At 40.5% G+C, this 21,852-nt stretch overlaps 1 protein-coding gene across 6 annotated transcripts in view; it reads right to left on the bottom strand.

Moving 5' to 3' along the window:
• The window catches only part of GRAMD1B (GRAM domain containing 1B), a 242,464-nt gene that overhangs the window by 160,420 nt on the left and 60,192 nt on the right, over positions 1–21,852 (bottom strand). The gene's annotated exons all lie outside the window — the stretch shown is intronic.

The raw sequence follows: 21,852 nt of genomic DNA, 5'->3' as shown, positions 1-21,852 counted from the left end.
AGTCACGGAAAAGCAGAGACTCCCCTATTTCCCCAGCCCACCTCCTCCCGCGCGCGCGCACTCACACACACCCCCCGGCTGCTGCGCCCCCGGTGAGGAAGGGAGGAAACCTCGGGTTAGAGGGTCAGCCGATGGGTGCTGAGCGAGAGAACAGCGGGGGAGGGAGGCTCCTGGGGACCAGTGTCGGGGGAAGGTAAAGGCACTCAGGTAGAAGCAGAAGGGCTCTAGAGAACGAGCCCGGAAGGCACCGGGAGAGGAGGGACCGGGCAGGCAAGGTCACAGACGGTGAAGGCACTCACCTTGCAATACCATTCACATTGACTGAGGCCTACACCGGGAGCGGGTGGCTCACACCCTCCCGCCCCAATCACAGAGACTCACAGCCTCTGTGTGGAGGTACATGGGAGCTCTCTCTGCAGAGGCCCCTGCCTCTCCCGCTGCCGCGGCCTGATTGGAGGAGCGGGATGACTTCATTCAGCCCCATTCATCACTCTAGGTTTCCTGCCCAGTAGGGACAGGCAGCTTGCGATGACTGCAGCTTTCTCTCTGGCCTACTTTACTCAGGGAAATTGGGCTAGGCTCTTGTTGTCCAGAGCTGACGAGAGAAAGTAACCAGAACGTCCCAGTCCCTGCGAAGCTTATTGGGGACAAGCACACGGGGATGGGGAGGCGAGGAAAAGGCCGAGAAGACTTCCAGCAAAGGCTAAAAGCGGGCATTTAGCCCCTTGAGTGCATCGGATTACTTACACACAAGAGCATCTATTCATGATGCTTGGACCCTGTCACTGGACAAGGAACTGCGTTCCCAGAACCATCATGGCCCACCAAACTGTACCCACTCTGACATCCTCCAGCTATTTCAGCCCTTGGGATCCTTTATAAGGAAAAGCTCCATGAGGTCGGATAAGGGGACCTGAGCTCTGCTATTGCACATTTGTCCCCTCCTACATATCCTAGGCCAAGTAGCTTTTTTTCCCAGGATCCCCAACTAATAAAGCAATTGAACCTTTCTTGTTTAAAATTTTCCTTTAGGGGAAGAAGGAGTGGTGGTGGTGAAGAGCTAGACTTAGGAGTTCCTAATTTCAAATCTGGCTTCAGACTCTTCTTAGCTGTGTGACCGGGAGGAAGTCACTTAACCCTATTTGCCTAGCTCTTACCCTTCTGTCTTAGAGTTGTTACTAAGACAGAAAGTAAGGGTTAAAAAAAAATCATATCAAGAGGACTAGTTTCCCTCCCACCAAACCTGGAAATTTTTGAATAAACAGGAAAGCTATAATAATTATTCCCATTCCATGAGAGGTTTTCTCCTCATTCTTTTACTTCCTATGACTTCCCTCAAGACAGACTTAGCAATAATAAGAAATCATTGCATCCACTAGATAAAACCAACCTAGCAAAGAATTTTCAAAAATCATTATTTTACAGAAAAAGTTTCTGATATTGCTTTATACCTCCTTTTCTATCCTCAGTATCCTGCCTTTCCTCCTTCTATATTTCTGGGTTCAAAGAATTTAAGTGCAATAATACTTCAATTATGCTAACTTTTTTCCCTTTGTGTACCACTTTTACAAATACGAGGCAAATCACAAGAAAAGAAATAGGTATCTGTGATTTAACAAAGACAAAACTTGAAAAACTCTCATGGCATGTCCGGAGATAGTTGACATTCAGTCCAGATTTCCACAGCTTCCCAATCATATCTCTGTATAACAGAGATTATATCAGGATTAATTAATCAATAGTTAAACTCTGAGGTCACCAATAATACAAGAAATCTCCCATCATATTCACTTTATTTACTAATGCAAGAAAATTCATCAATATTCTTCTAAAAAAGACTTTCCATAATGGAGACTCAAACCAAAGACCTTTTGTTTTTTTAAATAAAATGCTCAGGTAAAAGGAAATTCAAATAACTAGAACACACCATCTTTCAAATATTCAGGTGGTCTGAGTTTTTTGCATCAAAAAGTTCCACCCTGTCCCATATTACTATGCCAACTAAAATCCCATGAAAACTAAACAGGGAAGAGAAGAGAGATGTAGAAGACACTCACTGTCTTTTAGGCCAGCTCTTTAGAGTCATACTTGGGCCTACAGTCTGACTGCTCTAACCACAAGGGTCTATTTTTATTTTCACAAGTACATTCAACATGCATCAAGTAGTTCTCAGAAGCACCCCTACTTCTGTGTGAGAACTCATGCATATACATAAATTTATTCAAAATGTGTGGGGAAGAAAGCCTATACATGTATTATTCCTCTTCCTAGACAGGACTCCTAAACTTGGGGTCCCTGATTACTTATGTTTTTAATAGATGATTTTATCTCAATATATTTATCTTCCTTTTGAATGCTGGGTAATTTAAGTTTTTAGAAACATTATTCTGAAGTGTCCACAGGCCTCTCCAGATTACCAAAATGAAAACATAAAGGATCACAGATTTTAGTTGTAGATAGATCATCTAGTTCAATACTCCATCTTATAGATGAGAAAACTGAGGCCTATAGAGGTTGTGTATTGTCTAAGGCCATAGAACTAGTTAAGTGGCAGAGCCAGGATTTGAACCCAGGTCTTCTGTCTCTAAGGACATATGTCTATATGTATCTGTTTATATTTATCTGATTATATGTATATGTGTGTATGCATGAACCCATATATACATATGTATGTATTTTACATAATTTTTAATATAAATTTACAGGTATCATAAAGAAACACAGCTATTTTATTTCCTAGGATGATGAACGCAAATGATAATAACTGAGAATGATACAGTACTTTAATATTTACATAGATATAGAGAGATATATATGTAATTATATATGTCATATAATGTTGCCTAGAGTAACTATATAATATAGATTTTATATGCATATATTTTTATTCCAATAAGGAAAAATCTATTTTCATTTTAAATATTTTACTTCTATAGACTGGAAAAAGTTCAGGGGAAAAAAGGAGAGTCCTCAAATACAGCTCAAAGACCACTAATGCTATATTATGGTATACATGAAAATAAATACAACTCTCATTTATTTAAAAAGGACATATCACCTTTGTATGGCACATTCCCAGATTCTAGAGATTAGCATTTTCCAGAGATCTTAACTGAATGTCAAATTCCAATAGAGAGAGATCTATATAGATTATATATGTGAGTGAAATCAGAAAAATTCATCATCTTCCTGAATTGAAATCTGGTATCAGATACTTACTAGCATTGTGACCCTAGGCGAGTCAATTAACCTAGTTTGCCTCAGTTTCCTCATCTGAAAAATGAGCTGGAGATGGAAATGGCAAACCACTCCAGTATCTTTACCAGGAAAATCCCAAATGAGTCACAAAGAGTCAGGTCCAACTGAAAAATAACCCAGTAGTCATCTAGGGAATACCATTTGCCTCTATAGTAGACTATGTATCTATAGAGAGTTAGAGTATACTAGGATATATCTAATATATGTAACACACATATATATAAATATATAATATAGTTTTATATGTGCTTATGTAATATTTTATAAACCTTAAAGCACAATGTAATTATCAGTTACTATCATTTGTTTTCATCATCCTTGGCAACAAAACAGCTATATTTCTTTAAGATATATTATATGTGTTTATATAAAATACACACATATATATTTACATCATACATATAAACTATGTAATTAGTCTACTATGCAATCCCTAGAGTTATTACTGCCCTGATTTTTAACAAAGAACCTGAGGCTCAGAAGACTACTTGGCTTAATCATAGTCACACAACTAAGTGTTAGAAGCAAGATTCAAACCCATTACTCTCCTAACTCCAAGTCCAGATACCATCCACCCTACTATGCTGCTATTAGGAAAGCCAATTACTTAACCATGGTGCTACTAGGTCAGTCTTTCCTTTTTGAATTTTACAAATCCTTCAGCATAATAATCTTGGAAAGAATAGAAATAGGAAAGCAAACAGTAATTAAAAAAAACTGGTAACCAGTAAGATTTTTTTTCTTAACCACAAAGCTTTAAGGAGTCAGGTTAGGAGGAAAAAGCAGAAGCTCAATGATGATGATGATAATAATAATAATAATAATAATAATAATAATAATATTAATAATCCATGGAGCTTTTAGGTGGCTCAGTGGATTGAGAGCCAGGCCTAAAGACAGGAAGCCCTGGGTTCAAATGTGACCTAGCTTTGTAATCCTGGGTAAATCACTTAATCTCAAATTGCCTAGCCCTTACCCCTCAGCTGCCTCTGAACCAGTATTGATTCTAAGATGGAAGGTAAGGGTTTAAAATAATAACAATAAATCCCAAGAGGGAAAAAAGAAGTAGAAATCAAAAAGGAGAAAGGGAAAGGGAATGTTGGTAATGCATTTTAATAAAATTTCAAAACAAGACCTCAAGATCTCTATTTCTATCTCCCTTCCACAAGAAAACATGAGACATCCTTATTTTTCCATTTTTCCAAAGAATGAGATTCATTCTAGGCCTTCCCTGTGCCTGCTATCCTCAACTATTTTTTTTTTTTTTGGTAACTTAAGTCCATTTCTTTTCATCTAGTCCTCATATCATCCTTATATCTATCATCTTTATAATCTACTATCATCTTCATATCATCCCTTCCCTGTTCTTCCCTTGTCTTCTTCAGGAAGAAGATAAACAACATTAATTGCTTTGATGCTAGGACCCAGGGTTCAATACTTTATTTTAGTTGGTCTTTGAGCTAAAGAAGAAAAGTGGATACTTAAGCCAGAGAGAAAAAGCTTATTCCCAAGGGCAAATAGGTTATAAATGGAGCAGGGGGGCTACAGCAATATAGGGCAAACTCAATACAGATAAGGCCCCCCCAGGAATCTCTCTAATCACAGCTCAGATCCTCCAAGACTCAGAACTGCTCATTTTCTTGGAAAAACCTCTAGAGCAGCTGCTGCTCAGTGGGTGTGGCTACTGGGCAACCAAATGAGGTTGCATTCTGCATATCAAGGTCATGTCCATTTCCTTGCTGCATCATGGGAGATGTAGTTCTCTGCCTGAGTGGACAGACTGAGGCCATGTTTACATTGCTCAATGGTCTCCTGGGGTTGGCTCTTCTCTGATCTGGAAATCTGCATCAAAATTTTTTGTCAAAGGGATGAAAAATCCCATTTCCTTTACCATAAGAGCTTATGCCATTACTCTGAACTAAGATGCTGGAGACAGGGGGAAAAAAACATCCAGTTCCTCATTTATAAAGTGAAGGGGTTCATTTGGAGGAACTCTTAAGGTCATTCCCAGGAAAAATCACTGCCGCAAAGGATGCTAGGGCTAAAAAGCAATTATTCTCCTGTTCCTCTTCCTTTAGTCTGGTTTATACCATAGAGAAAAACCAATTTATTTTGCTTTTTAAAAAATTGTTATTATATTGTCTTAAGATTTCTATAGAAGGTTATGTGATCCTATAATTTCTGTTGTTTTCTAAGCAATGTGGATATCCCTCTCACATCACAGGGGTTAGAGGCTCAGTGCCTCCTTCCACCAAAATCAGAAAAATTCATATGAAATTTTTTGGCCCTCCCTTTGTACCAGAGAAGTCTGGATTTTTTTTTCTTTTTCTTTTATGGGGTATTTATAGCATCTTATAGGAATTCATGATTTGCTAAACTTTTTTTAAGATTTCTCTACATTTCTAGTCTTTGTGCATTATCTGCACATTCTTTTCTCAAACATTAGCTTTTTAAAATTTTAACTTTAAAAAAGAAATTGTGTGTATTTAAAGTATTAGAATATAAAATATATTGATATTATACAATCTTATACATATATTTTATGCATTTTTGAGCTTCTAAACCTTTTCTGTGTCATCTGCTGGTCTTTACATTTCATCTGTAGTTTCCACAAAACTCCTCCAAAATTCCCACTTAATTTCTTATGGCAACTCATCATATACAAAACGATGATGGGGAAAGTTGCAATGTGGAAGGGATTCCTGTACTTTTTTTTCTAGGCTCCCTCACCTCCTAAAAATTGTTTCTCTCCACCTCTAACCTTTCCCTGATGATCTCTCCAAGACTGGAGGAAATCTGAGGTTCCCCCTCCCTTGGTGAAAAGACTTCTATAGAGCAAGAAGGAAAATAGTTTCAGGTATCAGATGAACTTAGTACCTATGCAGAGCCCTTAAATAGGAAAGATGGGGAGACTCATTAGAATTAAGTGGGGAGCTAACGGAAGGAATTTTTTTTAGATGGGAGAAATAAGGGATAGCTTCTGGTAAAACGATAACATACTAAACAATTGAGAAAAAAGCAAAAGAACTTGGTGGACATAGTTGTGATATCAGGCATGTGTTTTATCCTTCTAAGCTTCCATTTCCTAATGTGGAAAATGAAGTTGCATTAGATAATCCCTAAGTGTAGGAAAAGAGGTTTTTAAAAAACGGAATAGATTATTCCTTTTGTTTGTTTTTTAGGTGTTTTTTTAACTTCATTTATTTATTTATTTGTTTGTTTAATTTAGGTGATTTTTCCCATAGTTACATGATTCATGTTCTTTCCTTCCCCTTCTCCCTTCCTCCTCCCCCTGTAGCCTACAAGCAGGAATAGATTATTTCTAGAGTCCCTTACAACCCTAAATAAACATCAAGGAAGTTGTGTTGGGAGGAGGAAGGGAAAGATTACAATATGGCTCTATCCAATATTCATTATCTGGATAAGAGAACAAGAGACTGAAGAGAAAGCTGGACTGTGGCAGAGGGATTGTTCACTTCCTTTTGAGAACTGATGGCCCCACTGAACCAGAAGAAAAGGGAAGAGGGCAGACTATTCTAGCTCAAGTCATGCCTGATGTCTGATTGGGGAGCCAAAGGTCATCTGCCTTTTGGCCAGTAATGTGTAAGTTCATTGAGTATTTGCTACTGTTCCGGCGCTCAATTTCTGTGCCAATTTCTGAGAGGTGAATAATCAGTCCAGTTTGTCTCCTACAGCTCTTGTGACCTCTAGGTAGTAAGGGCAACCATTTGCCCAATTCTTACTTTTGGATCTGGATGAGGTTTTACGACACCTCAAGGAACTGGGAACTGGGAGAATGGGGAAACCCCATAACTAATTACACCGTGGTAAAACTGGCATGAACCTAGTGCCACTATCAAACACTCTTACCCCAACTTTCTCTTCAGTCTCTTGTCCTCTTTTATCCAGATACTGAATATTGGATAGAGCAGAGGGATTGCTCACTTCCCTTTGAAAGCTGATAGCCCCACTAAACCAGAAAAAAAAAAAAAAAAAGAGAAGAGGGAAGACTATTTTAGCTCAAGTCATGTCCAAAGCCCCTAGATAGCAGGGAACTAAGTATCATCAACAAGATGCATTGGTGCCAATCTTGACTAAAGCTCTACAACCAACTCTTAAAGGAATTTGGGGAAGAAGCAGCTAGGTGGAGACATGGATAGAGCACTGGACCTAGAGTCAGGAAGGCCTGAATTCAAATCCAGCCTCAGACACTTGACCGTGCAACCCTGGCAAGTTTCTTAACCTCGGTTCCCTCATTTGGAAAAAGGAAATAATTAAGCCTACTACCCAGGGTTGGCGTCAGAATAAAATAACATAATATTTGTAAAGTACTTTGCAGACTTTAAAGTGCCATATAAATGCTAGCTATTTGGATATAATTGGGATAGAACTGAAAGGGTAACATAAGGCCAAACTAGTTTACAGAAATTCAAGGTTCAGGGTAAAAGCACTATGAGATATCAAGAAAGTTTGCATTAAGGAAGTAGCAAGGTTGAGGAAAGGCTAGGAGAAGGAAAGAGGAAAGATGTTAGAGGCATTTACCATCACCTGACCTTTTTATGACGAATGGGAGCCAAACATGCTGCCATTTTACCCCTGGGGTTCTCGCCTGGAGTGTAGGAAGGCCAGGGGCAAATGATGAAGAGACAGGATAGAAATGGCAGGAGTTGTCCGATTGTCTCTCATACTTTTATGGGATGGCAGTCATCGTGGAATCCCAGGAGGATTTTCTTCCAACTCCTTCTACTTAGGCAGAAAGAGATGCTGCCCAATCCAGAGGCCAGACTAATAAGGGATGAACCATCCTGGGTCCCCACATGGCATGGCAGGCAGAATTAACCCCAGAGAAGGCTCCTGAAGAAAGACTAATGTTAGTCTTCTATCTCTCTTTGAAGATGCAAAAGGCAGCTGATGGGAAAACCAATGGGGAATATTGCTGAGTTAGGCAGTCTCTCCACTACACTCTCAAATTTCCTGTCAATGGGAAAAGGAGATGGAAGACACAACTGCAGGTCTCTGCAAAGCCCTAACAGCAGTCCTAGGAGATGTAGAGCCAGGAGAAAGAAGAATGGGGCTGACCCTAAAGTCTAGCCTTCCAGAACCATCCTCAGGGACTTGGCCAGGGGTGGCTGGCTCCAGTGGAGTACAAGTGAGTGGGGAAGGGGCTGAGAGTGGCCTTCATCCCTTGCAGGGAAATAGGAGGGGATATAAGTGCTGATTCCCACAGACACTGAAGGGGAGAAGCAAAAAAAAAAAAAAAAAAAAAAATCCTCAACTCTACAAACACCATTCTTCCGATCAGAGATTTTATTGGATTTCTCTCCTCTCCTTTCTTCCACTGGCTTCTACTCTATGTTTTTTTTTTTTTTTTGCCTGGGAGAGAGTGTTGTCTTGGCAGCCGACCGTCCATCACCACTGGAGTGGCGTTCCATCCACTCCCCTTACCCACGGTTTGCTGACTCATGCCTGTGGCCAGCTCCTCTCTGGGCAGCCAATAAGCAGGCTGCTCTCTCTGCCTTCTCTACTGAGTCTTAGGGTGTCTAATGACCCTCAGGGAAAAAGGGGGAATGACAGTGGAGAAATGTGAACAACTCATCAAAATGTTCCCCCAAGTGCTTCACTTGGCAGCTGAGGAAAGCTGAATAATAATTCCTCCCCGCTTCCTGAGCATGACTGAAATGGAGGAAAAAACACCAGAGAGAATAGAGATTCTAAATCTTTCTAAAGGCTTTAGAGAATTAAGACCAATTAACAAACATGTCACAGAGACACATTTCAGTTCATCTTAAGGAAGGACTTTCTATCAATTAGAGTTAACCAACAATGACAGGCTGCCTCGTAAAATCGTGAACCCCAAACTATTTCCTTCTTTTTTTTTTAACTAGAACTATGATTTCATCAGTCCAGGGAACCCAGGAGAAGACACTATCTCTACCAATTTACCACAATTCCAACTTTTAGATTTAAAGATTTGGGACAGGGGAGAACATGAAGGGTTTAAACAAGTTGTCTCACCTAGCCACCAGAGGGGGAATTTTAGCCATAGAAAGACGGGGGGCAAAGGCTCCATTTAGAGTCCCAGTGAATCAATCCAAAAAAAAAAAAAAAAAAAAAAAAGGTAATTGGATCATAGATTCAGAACTGAAAGGGACTTATCGAGTCACTAATATCACCCCTTCCCTCCCATTTTACAGATGAAGAACATTGAGGCTGAGAAAGAGATTGAAACACAAAACCAAGTCAATGAGGCAGGATTTGAACTCTGGTCTCCCTGGCTTGCAGTCAAGTGATCTGTTTCTTAGACCTCCTTCCTACTTCCCTACTTGGGCTGAGAGAGTCTCATTAATCTAGGAAAACTGGGCTCACAGTTAATGACAACCCACTTGGACCAAGCTCTTCAGGACTCAAACAGGTCCTGTGACTTGGTGACTTTCCAATGTCTTAAATTTATTCATCACACTGTCATTCTCATTGGATCCAAGAAAGCTACTACAGAAGACCCCAAGGTAATCTCTGCCCTCTTCCTTGTCTCCAGAAGGGCCTGTACTAAAACTACTCCAGCCCAGTGATCACAAAGCCCACTTCCTTTTTGAAACATCCAAAACACACATACTACTGCTAGGTGGCTCAGGAGAGAGTACTGGCCCTGGAGTCTGGAAGCCCTGAGTTCAGATCTACTCTCAGACACTGATTAGTAGTGTGATCCTGGGCAAGTCACTTAATTTCTGTTTGCCTCAGTTTCCTCATCTGCAAAATGGGAATAATAATAGCACCTATGATATATATACATATATAAATGCTACATAAATATTATTATTACTATTTATAGAAATGATTGAAGAACAGTTAAAACAGTTCAAAGTGAAAGCTTGTTCAGAAATTCTGTGGCAAGGGGCAACTAGGTGGCTCAGTGGATTGAGAGCCAGGCCTAGAGACAGGAGGTCCTAGGTTCAAACCCGGCCTCAGCCACTTCCCAGCTGTGTGACCCTGGGCAAGTCACTTGACCCCCATTGCCCACCCTTACCAATCTTCCACCTATGAGACAATACACCGAAGTATTAAAAAAAAAAAAAAAACAGAAGGTAAGGGTTAAAACAAACAACAAAAAAAAGACAAGAAATTCTGTGGCAGACAAACAAGAATACAGATGTTCCCAAAGCTCTGAGCTGCTGAATATCTATAAAGTGTGCAGCATTGGATGTGCCCCAAGACACACTGAGGCATCACGAATGGGGTGCTGGATCTGTTTTGCCTCTGACACTACTGGGTTTTACCACAAATGAGTCCTTTTTCTGAACCTCATTTTCTTCAGCTGAAAAATGGGGACAATAATAACCACAGTAACTGTCTCAAAGGGTTATAGATCGGGAAGCACTTTGCAAACTAAGAAAGATAGAGGGTATCCTCAAAGTTTTAATATAATCTTAAGCTATTAAAAGCTCTTTAGGAATTTAGGGGGCAGTTAGGTGGCTCAGAAGATTTGAGAGTCAGGCCTCAAGTCAGGGGTTTCTGGGTTCAAATCTGGCTTTAGACCCTTCCTAGCTGCGTGACCCTGGGCAAGTCTCTTAACTCCCATCACCTAGCCCTTACTATTCTTCTTTCTGCCTTAGAACCAATACACAGTGTTGGTTCTGGAAGGAAGGTAAGGGTTTTAAAAAAACTATTTAAAGCTTACAGCTGCACTAAAACTTTGGGAACATTCCATATATTAATATCAGTTATTATTATTACTTCACAATGTTCTCTACTCCCTGGCTAAGAAGTCTTTTTCTTCATACTCATTCCCATAGCCTTAATCAGAGAGGCTGCCATGAGCTCTTCCTAGCCCATGGTTGAGGACCCCACCTCAATCCCTCAACAGGAATTTATTGAATGCCTACTAAGTGCTAGGCACTGGGGACACAAAGGAAGAAACAATCCCTACTTGCAAACAACAATAATCTTTGGAAAAAAAACACAGCACAGTGGCAGACACTCTATAAATGCTTATTCTCTTATTTTTCCTGATTAATTCTATCTCATTTAATCCTCACAACAACCCTGGGAGGTAAATGATATTATTAGCCCCATTTTATAGTTGAGGAAAATGAGGCAGACAGAGGTTGAGGGATTTGCCAAAAGTCACACAGCTAGAAAAGGTCTGAAGCTGGATCTGAACTCAGGTCTTCCTGATTTCAGGGCCAGGGCTCTATCTAGTGAGAGGAGGAAGAGGAGGGCAGCTTGCATGTGAAGGATGAAGGCTAATCAGTGCACCAAGAGGGAGAGGGAAGACAAAGTGTCACTTATAAGGACACAGAGCAGGTAAAGAGGGATGGAGAGGAGTCCATCCTCCTCAGTGTCACCCTAACCCTTAACTGGGAAGAAGCCAAGGATCATACTTTCCAGAAGGGGCCTCAGAGGTACTCTAGTCCAACCCTATCACTTTGCAGATGGGGAAATTGAAACCCTAGTGACTTGCTCAAGGTAACACAAGATAGGATTTGAACTCAGGTCCTCTGATGCTGGAGCGAATATAGATCAACTTTGGCCAAAGCCTCCTGCTCCAAATACCTGGGATCTTTTTCTTGCAGGCTTTATAATTCAAGCAAACACTTCTTTAAAGCCACTATAAACCAGATTCCAAGTCTATCCCTGCTGTAATACACCAGTTAGGAGCTGGTGATTAAAAAACAAACACAAAACAATTCCTGCCTTCTAAGAGCTTACATCCCACTGTAGGAATTCAAAATGTACACAAATAAATCTAAACAAAATTATGAAAATTCTTCTACTTAAGAAGGCCTAGAGGGTTGTGGGAGCTCTCTCTAACAAGAGGTGAAAGGCCATGCTGGGAAATTTATCATTGATCCAGCCAGCTGTCCAACAGTTGTCCAAAAAGCTAAATTACCAATGGTGGCATCAGCAGACAAGATCTCTGAGTTATAATTAACAGTCTGCCTTACCCAGGCAGAGAGGAGGAAAGTGCTGAGGTAGGAAGAAGCAGGAGCAGGTGACTGTCACACCTGGAAACAGTTCTGCTGACAGCAACAGAAACAGTCCAGGATGTCAGAAAGCAACCCTGCTCTGGGAATTGGGTGTCTGGGAAGGAGAGAGGGAGGGGGAGCCCCTCTCACTAACTCAGCATCACTCCATAAGTCCCAGGCCAGCCCTTACACAACATGGAATAGCAATTAGCCTGCTGGACTTTGGAGGCCCAAAGACCTATGTTCAAATTCTTCCTTAGACACTTACCTGCTATGTGACCCTGCATAAATCACTTTATGTCAATAAGCCTCATCTTTCTCATCCGCAAAATGGGAATAATAATTGTGCCTACCACCTTACGGGAGGTTTTATGAGAATTCCATAAGATAATAGCTGTAAAACATTTTTTAAACAAAAAGGTGTTTTATGAGTGAGCTATTATGATTGTGGTGGTGGTGGAAATGGTACAATGAATAGAGTTCTAGGTCTGGAGTCAGGAAAACTCCTCTTCCTGAGTTGGCTTCAAATCTGGCTTCAAACTGTTTGACTATGGGTAAATCACTTAATCAGTTTACCTCATTTTCATCATCTGTAAAATGAGCTGGAAAAGGAAATGACAAACCATTCTAGCATTTTTTTCCAAGGAAACCCCAAAACAGAGTCATGAAGAGTGGGAAGGGACTGAAAAACAAATCATTATCGTTATCTAAAAAGTTCCTCTCCTCTGCTAACGAGAGGACTCATTTATTCCCATAAATCCCCTTTATCTTCCACCCTTCTGAAGAACACATAACAGGGCCCACAGCTTCTGTTAATACAACAAATGAACAAGGAAGACCACCAAACTCTAAGATGACAATAGATAACCTCAAAGTAAAGAAAAGATTTCAAATGTTCTACCAATGTGGGCAATTATCAGTATTAACTTTGATACCATACAAAGCAAATATAAGGAGCCCCTTTGGGAGATACCTTTGTCATTTAAGAACTGGAAAAAGCACCTTCTGTCTTGGAGTCAATACTGTGTAATGGCTCCAAGGCAGACGAGGGGAAAGGGCTAGGCAATGGGGGTTAAGTGACTTGCCCAGGGTCACACAGCTAGGAAGTGTCTGAGGTCATATTTGAACCCAGGACCTTTAGTCTCTAGGCCTGGCTCTCAATCCACTGAGTCATCTAGCTGATCATCATCATAGAACTTTTGATCACATATACATTCAGAGGAAAATGCCAGCCCTTCTCTACTACTCTCCTCAGTCATATGAACAAGCCTGTGATGGGATCTTGCTCTTTCCAGTTCATAGATAACAAAAGTAATCCTCCCAAACGGGATCCTTATACTTTCTTTGTATAATATTGAAATTAATATTGACTAATGTAATGATGATCAATCATGAAAGATTTAGCTACTCTGATCAAGACAGTGATCTAGGACAGTTCTGATGATGAAAGATCCATGATGAAAAAAACCATTGATCTCCAGAGAGAGAAAACTGAGGAATTCTCCGAGTGCAGATGGGTTTTATGTGTGCTTTCTTCTGCTACATGGATAATATGGAAATATGTTTTGTATGACTTCACAGGTATAATCAATATTATTGCTTGCCTTTTCAAGGAATGGGAGAGGGTCAAGAGGAAAAGAGAGAATTTGGAACTCAAAATTTAAGAAATGAATATTTTTTAAAATGTTAACTGTAAATCTGACATATTTAATGAAATAAAAATATTTTAAAAAGAAATTAATATTGAAAATTGTCCCTAACAGTGGGCCAATAGTAGGAAACTGACTGGATCAGTCAGTAAAAAAGGACTAAGAGCAAAGAGAACGTTTGTCCCTTTGCTTTTAAAATACGTACATTAGTATCCTCTCATTTACAGGTGTCTACTCCCTCTCTCCCTTCCTCTACTCTTCCAATTTATTTCCTTTCTTTTTGAACCGTGAAGAAAACTAACTGAACTTGTCAGTCAAAAGGTCAGGAGTTTCAGGTCCAACTGGGTCATGTGTGTGGCCATGGACAAGTCTTTTCACCTTTTTTAAACCTCAGTTTCCTCCTCTATAAAAAGAGGATTATATTTGTACTACCTCCCTCCAGGGATGTTCAGAGGAAGTCTTTTTGTGAACTGTAAAGTGTTCTGTCAATATTACCAATTATTAATTATTGTTATATTATTATCATTAATATTATTAACCTCTTACTTTCCTTTTGCCCTCTATTCTAATCAGTCTTTTGTCCCCTAGCTTCAACACTCTTTCCCTCCAGGGGACTACATTTACAAAGCCAGAATGAACTCATAGACTATATAGTCCAACCTCTTCATTTTACAGGTGAAGAAACGGACGCCCAGAAAGTTTAAGGTGATTTATCCAAAGACTTAGAACTTGGATTTGAACCCATGCCCTCCATCTCCAAATCCTGTGCTCTTTCCATTGTATTTATAAAGGAAACTTATACTAGATCACCTCTGTTTATCCTCTTATCACTGACTCTTTCATTTTCCTTGCTCACAGCTGACTTGGCATACTGGACACAGATTTAATAATGAATAACTTGCTTTAATGGGCTTCTCCTACACACACAGACATAGACACACAACCCCCTCCACACCCCACCCCCATAATTTCCTTTCTTCCTCTTTGGCTCCGCTTCTCATGAAGCAATTAGGAAAAATGTTCAGTGAGAAGGTAATGTACTAGCTTCCTCAAGAGAAATGAGGTTCTGCCTCCCTGGTTAGGAACAGACTTCTTACTGATGTCTTTTATTGCCATTGGCACAAAGGGAGCAGCCGGTTTGGGAAGCAGTGCCAAGTGGAGAGGGTAAATGGTAATTCTGAGCTTCCCAAATCCCATCACAGTCTATTCCCAAAATTACTATGGCTCCTTTCTCTGGGGATCTCTAAGCACTTAACCAACTAGACTATGCAGTCCTGGAAACAAGAGGTTGTTATCCCCAGAGTCAGAGAGAAAAACAAAACACAACAAGAAAGAATGCTAGTTGTGGGAGTCAGAAGACCAGGATTCAAATCCTCATTCTGCCTCTTCTCTTTGAATAAGGGCAAGTCAATTAACCTCCTGTGGATTCTGTTTCTTTATCTGTAAAATGAATGTGCTTGGACTAGAGGACTCCTGAAATCCCTTCCCTTCTGAGAAAGAAATGGAACATCTTAACTGAATAGACAAATACTCCACTTGCCACCTTTATCCCTTGCTCTTCATTTAAGTACATTCTCTCCCTCTTCCTACTGTCAGGTCTTCTTTTCAAAACCTGCTCTGAACAGATTTCTCTGCTCCCCTACTCTGTTCTATCATTTGATATCAAAACACAGCCCATACCTAACTAGCATTCCTCCCGAAACATGAATGCCACCCAACTCACCTTCCCCTATTCAGATCCCCAAGAGAACCCCAAGCCGGAAGAAGAGCAAAGAAGCCCTTGGATCCCTAGGGAGCCCCTGGCACCTACTTGACTCGTCGGAATGACAGCTTCTTCCTCAGGGATGAGACATGGTAGTGGCAGGCCTGTCTCACTGCTGTACTGCAGGACACAGTCTCTGGGTGAAGATTCTGGACCATGCTGAGGCGGCTCAGGGATGAATGGACCACATGGCAGTACGGAGCTCAGGGGGAAAAAGAGCCACTCAAGAGAGTCTAGGAGGAGGATGCTGCTTCATCTGCTCCTGGCAGGACAGTCCTCTCCACCCCCTCCCAGCCCACGCCTAAAACAAGCAGGTAGTGGAACCACAGAGCGTGAAGTTCAAAAATATTAATTGCCCTTATGGTTCCCGGAGGAAGCAGAGTCCAGGCCAACTGCTCCCCCCATCACTCAACATCTGGCATCCTCCTGGATGTTCCGTGAGTTCCATCCCTTCTTTCGTCCTCAGATAAGGAAGGATAGAGCTCTCCCTACATGTGATGTCAGCTGGGTGGAAGGGGGTGGGGAGGGCTGGCGGGCACGGCTCCCCAGGGGTTTGCAACTTGGCTTCTACCACAAAGCTAATGGAAGAATCACCTGAGTGTCCACAGGACTAGAGGGAATTCAGACCTCAGCAGAGGCCAGGCAGGTGCATGCAGGTAGATAGCTCTGAAAATGTGTTATTTTGAGATACAGAAAAAAAAAAATCACTCCTTCCAATGGAAAGTCATCTAATCCAATGGCCAAAGCCTTTTGGGGGATGGGAACCGGGGGACCCAGATCCAAATTCCATCTCTACTCCTCACTTGCTGTGTCCTCCCTTCCTGCAAAAATACTTCATTCCTACCCTGTAGAGACAACAGAGAAGTATCATATATGAGAGGTGACTGTATTTTGAGATCTTAAGCATAAAGGTTCTACAGAAATCCAAAAGAGTCCTATCATGTGTGGACCTCATGTCAAGCTACAAAGCTTCTGAATTACTTTGCTCCCATTTTATTTCCACGTGATGGGGCTCTACCTCTTCATGGTGACCACATGTGGTAAAGTGTAGTTAATCTCAAAAGTCAGGAGAGAATGAAGGTCTAATGATAACACCTTACCTGTCTTCAATTTGAAAAACTCATTGGATGACTCAGGATCATCACAATATATCTCTGAATCAAATGAGATAACACTTGTAAAGTCCTTTGCACAATGCCCGGCACACACGCTTAGTCTTTTCCCTCCCCCTTCTCTTCTCTGGTTTCAATTTTTCCTGAAGGAAAAATAGCTGAGACCCAGGAAACTGGGTAAAAGTGTTCATACACCCAAAAGTATTTATTAAAAATTGGCTTTAATTTGTTTGTAAAGGAGAAAAATGTTAGAGCAAACTTTCTTGGGGTGTGTGCATATTTTTTATTGGAGGAGTAGCATAGAGAAGAGGTGGGATTTACATACCTTGGTTCATAAGCAATCGTTCCATTCAGCTCAACATTTGCAAACAGCTATGAAGGGTTCAATATGTATAAGAAATAAAGTGGAATGGGAAAATAGACAGAATACGCCTGGAATCAGAAAGACCTTGGGTTCAAGGCCTGCCTCTCACACATATTGGCTGTGAGGTCAAGGGCAAACCTTTTAGTCTTTAAGTCAATTTGATCTCTCAATGTCCCAAGACACTCTAAAATTGTAAATTGCTGGGGAGTTGCCAATTGATGATAGTAAGGAGGAGTTTCCACACTTGGAATTACCCAAATGCATGAAATCACAGGTCTTTCCTATGTGGCTCCCCTCAAAAACACACAAAATATGATATGTATTTTTATCCCTTTCAGAGGTTAAAGGTATAGTGTCCCTGCAATCTGGAAAATCTACATAAAAATTTTGGGCTCTTTGTACCAAAGAAGAAGTTTGAAATTTTCTTTTTCTTTTCTTGGGTGATGTGGTATTCTATTGTAAATTGTAGGTTAAGTTTGCATTTCTGAGTTCTTAAACTTTTTCTTTGTTGCCTGCTGTCCTCTGTGGATTCCGCAAAATCCCCCAAAACTTTTATTTAATTTCTTATGCCGACCTGTGATATATTGACACCATAGCAGGGAAAGTCATGATGTGAAAGGGATATTCTCAATCCAGTATTATCATAAATAAAATGTCTGCAGAACAATTGATGGACCCTTTCTACAGACTGGCCAAACAGCTGAATGGTATTCATCTAGTCTCCAAGGCAGAGTCATCCATCTGCCTCAGTTGGGAAGATAAGCTACAGAAATACAAAGATCCTATAAGCAATTGGACCTCTTTAGAAACAACGAGCAGCCTAAATCTCCAAAAAATTTCCAGTGTTTTCTTTGAAATTAGGGAAGTGAGAACCTAGTAGATGTTCTCTGCTCCCCAATCAGTAACTGCAAACCTCAAACCCCATCCTTTTCATTTACTCTATGAAATACTCCTTAGTCTTGTGATAAGCTCCTCTCTTTTCCCCTGGCAAACTAAATCCTAAAAGAACACGTCTACTCTCTCCCATAAGCTAAAAATAGCCAATATTTATATAATACATTTTTACCTTTGCAAAATGCCTTAAGAGTCTATTGGTTAATCTGAGCTTCACAACCATTCTAAGACATGTCATAGAAGTATTATTGTTGTTATCTCTATTTTATAGAAAGGAAATAAAGGCTCAAAGACTAAGTAGTAGGGCCAGGACTCTAACAAAATCTTCTGATTCTGATTCCTGGGCTCACTATACCATGAGCATTTGGCTCTGTGGTCAAGAGGACCTGTGTCCAAACCCAGCCTAGGATGCTTACTATCTCGGTGACCCTAGACAAGTCACAGCCTTTCTAGGATTCAATTTCCTTATCTAGAAAATGAGGCATTTGGATCAGATCCCCTCTCAGGTCCTTTTCAGCTCCATATCTAAAAGCCTATGATCTCCTATACAGCTGTTATGTCAGACTCCTGACATATATACATATAAATATTATAAATATATATACAAATATTATCTATATAAACACCACCTCCCAGCATTTTCAGTGGTCGTCTCCCATGCCTGGAATTCTCTCCCTCTTCCCCTCTGTCTCCTAGCTTCCTTTAAGTTGCAGGTAAAACCTCACCTTATACAGAAAGCCTTTCTCAATCCCCCTTAATGCCAGTAGTGCCTTCCCTCTGTTAATGATTTCCAATTTATCCTGTATGTAGTTTGTTTGTACATAATTTTTGCATGGCTCTCTCCCACCAGACTAAGTTCCTTAACAGCTGAGGCTGTCTTTTGTCTTTTTATTTTATTTTGTTTTTTTGCTTATGTCCCTAGCACTCAGCACAGTGCCTGGCACATAATAGGTATTTAATAAATATTTACTGACTTACCCAAATTTATTTTCTGAGAACACCCTGAAAGGACAGAACCCTGGAATGAAGAAGAAAAACCCTGATGGGAAACCCTTAGACTTGAAACCCTTAGACTTGAAGACCACTCTGGAGGAGTTTCCCACCTTGGAAGGCCATAGAACAATTCTTTTAAACTTTAAAATTCCATATATGCCTTGTCCTACACAAGGGAGAAAATTGGGGGGAAAAAAAGTTCTGTCTATTATACAAATATCACACAGAATAAAATATACCTTCAGGCATATATGTTTTTGTTCATTTTGAAGAATCAAATGCAATTTACTTTGAAGTTGGGGGGGGGGGAGGCAGCTAGGTGACTCAGTGGATTGAGAGCCAGGCAGAGATGGGAGGTACTGGGTTCAAATCTGACCTTGGACACTTCCTAGCAGTGTGACCCTGGGCAAGTCACTTAACCCCCTTTGCCTAGCTCTTCTGCCTTGGAACCAATACAGTATTGATTCTAAGATGGAAGGTAAGGGCTTTAAAAAAAAACCATAAAATAAATAATTTGAAGTCAACTAGACCACTGGAGTGAAACTTAGATGTTCTAGGCCTGATTCTGCTATTCATTTGCTGGGACAAGTCAAGTAATTTCTCCAGGCTTCAGTTTCCTCATCTATAAAATGTGAGCACTGGACTCAATGATCCCCAAGAATCCTTTCTACCTAATAGCCCATGGAGAGAATATCAGGGCAGAGAGACCAGATAACCTCTGAAGTCCATTCCAGGTCTAACCTTAAAAGCTCTTCACAACCTGGTCCCAACCAACCTTTCCAGTTACTAAGCACATGCACTCCTCTTCCCATACACTCCCAAGCCAGCCAAACTGGCCTTTCTGCTGCTCCTCATACATGGCCCTGTCTCTCACCTTTTTACTGCCATTCCCCAGGTCTGGCACTCACTCCCTCCTCACCCTCAACTCTCAGGATCAATAGCTTCTTTTTCCACTTGAAGCCTTTCCTGCTTCCCACCTGCTTCCCCACTGCACCTCCAGCATGAGTGCCATCACCTTGTATCTCTTTTGGACCAGCCCATTTATGTACCTGTTGCCATGTCCTGCTCCTGCCCCTAGGCTAGAAGTAAGTTCCTTGAGGGCAGGGATTGGCTCCACTTTTGCTTTTGAATCTCCCAAACTTAACTAGGTGCCACACACTGGCCGGGGGCATAAACAAGCTTATTAATAAATGCTTGTTGATTGAATTATTCTATGAGAATGTTCATTACTGGACATGTGTCTACATGTCTACAAAATATTCTTTTTTTATGCAATTGCTTTGAAAGAAGGGTTCTCCTGGGATAATGCAACTTGTAGTAGAAGGCTGGCACTGATTTCCAGATGCCACATTCTCTTTATATTACCACGTGGGGAAAGAAATACTTTGCACTAATATTGGGGGCACACTAAGTTCTTGGGTAGCCTAGTGGGGGTGATATAACATATTAAAGGCCACCAAAGTATTGGGAATACACCCCTAATCTCTGATGCCATTGCCAATCTCCCTGTGATCCTAGGACACTGATTGCTCCTGCATCAGCCCATTCCAAAACAGGGTGCAAAATTGTTCTAGATGGGAGAGCATATTAATTGGATGGAAACATATTAGAGGAAGCATTAGCCACAAAGTGTAAGTGTTTATTTGGATCCAAGCCCTTGATGGGTGATAATGAACACTCCAGAGACCCCATGGTCTCTCTGGAAGAGAAGGAAGGCCCACAGGCAGAAGAAAGGCTTCATTCATGAGGGCCATGTTGAATACCAGCCATCCCAGAGTCTGAATGGGTTCCAGTGGGATTCCCATGATGGAAAGGTGCTTCAACTTGCAGTCCTCCCTTGCCTATCCCAGCAAACAGGAAGGAATAGAAGTACAACTACTTCCCAAGCAAGAGCCACTGTATATCCATGAATGGAGGGGGTCCCAACAAGAAGAATAATCTTCAGGACAAAAGGAAAGATGAAGATTCTTTTTTAGAATTTTATCTGAGCAACCAAAATTTTAATAGATACTACTAGAATGGAGCCATAGCCTATATAATCTAAAATATCAGCTTGTAATATTTAGAACTTAGATCCTTCAACCTCCTTATTTAACAGATAAGGAAACTGAAGCCCAGAAGCAACTTACTTGAGGTCTCAAACTAAATCATAACGTTAATATTCAGATCTAGATTTACTAATATTTGTCTAAATTGTCTAAATGCAATGTTCTTCTATTAGACCTCACATCACTTCGTATCTAGCTTTGTGATGCATAATTGTTTTATAAAAAATTATTGTCAAGATCTAAAGCTAATTTTACTGGATTGGTTTATAATATCTGAACACATACAAAAACAATTTTTTAGTTGTCTTTTTCAGAATGTACTGAAGTGTGCTTGATAGTCAAAAGAAAACCCATAGACTCTAAATGGAAACAAAAATAACAAAGGAGGAGCCACAAATCTAGACTTTGACATATTCCTGTAGTTCCTCTTAGCCATAAGAAGAATCCAGCTGCTTAATCAGCCTTCTTCTTAGTAATAGACTTCAGAAAGAGGTGTTACCTGTGTGTGTGGCATAGTGGAGCAAAGCTCAAAGTCAGAAGTATCTGAGTTCGAATCCTATCCCTAAGACACAGTGGCTGTATACCTTACCCTCTCAATAACCAAATTGCAGTGAAGAGACAGACCTAGCCTGCTAGAGGAATTTTCCTTATACCAATGCACTCCAAGATCTAACCTTTAAATCATGAATATCGAATAACAATCGATCAATTGATAAAGCTTAATAAGTGCCTATTATATGCTAGAGAAAGAAAGAAAGAAAGAAAGAAAGAAAGAAAGAAAGAAAGAAAGAAAGAAAGAAAGAAAGAAA

The sequence above is a fragment of the Gracilinanus agilis genome, chromosome 3 (genome assembly GCF_016433145.1).
Source record: "Gracilinanus agilis isolate LMUSP501 chromosome 3, AgileGrace, whole genome shotgun sequence".
In the NCBI taxonomy this organism is placed as follows: Eukaryota; Metazoa; Chordata; class Mammalia; order Didelphimorphia; family Didelphidae; genus Gracilinanus; species Gracilinanus agilis.
The sequence above is the reverse complement of the archived record's forward strand: the minus strand, read 5'-3'. Positions and strand labels throughout refer to the sequence as shown.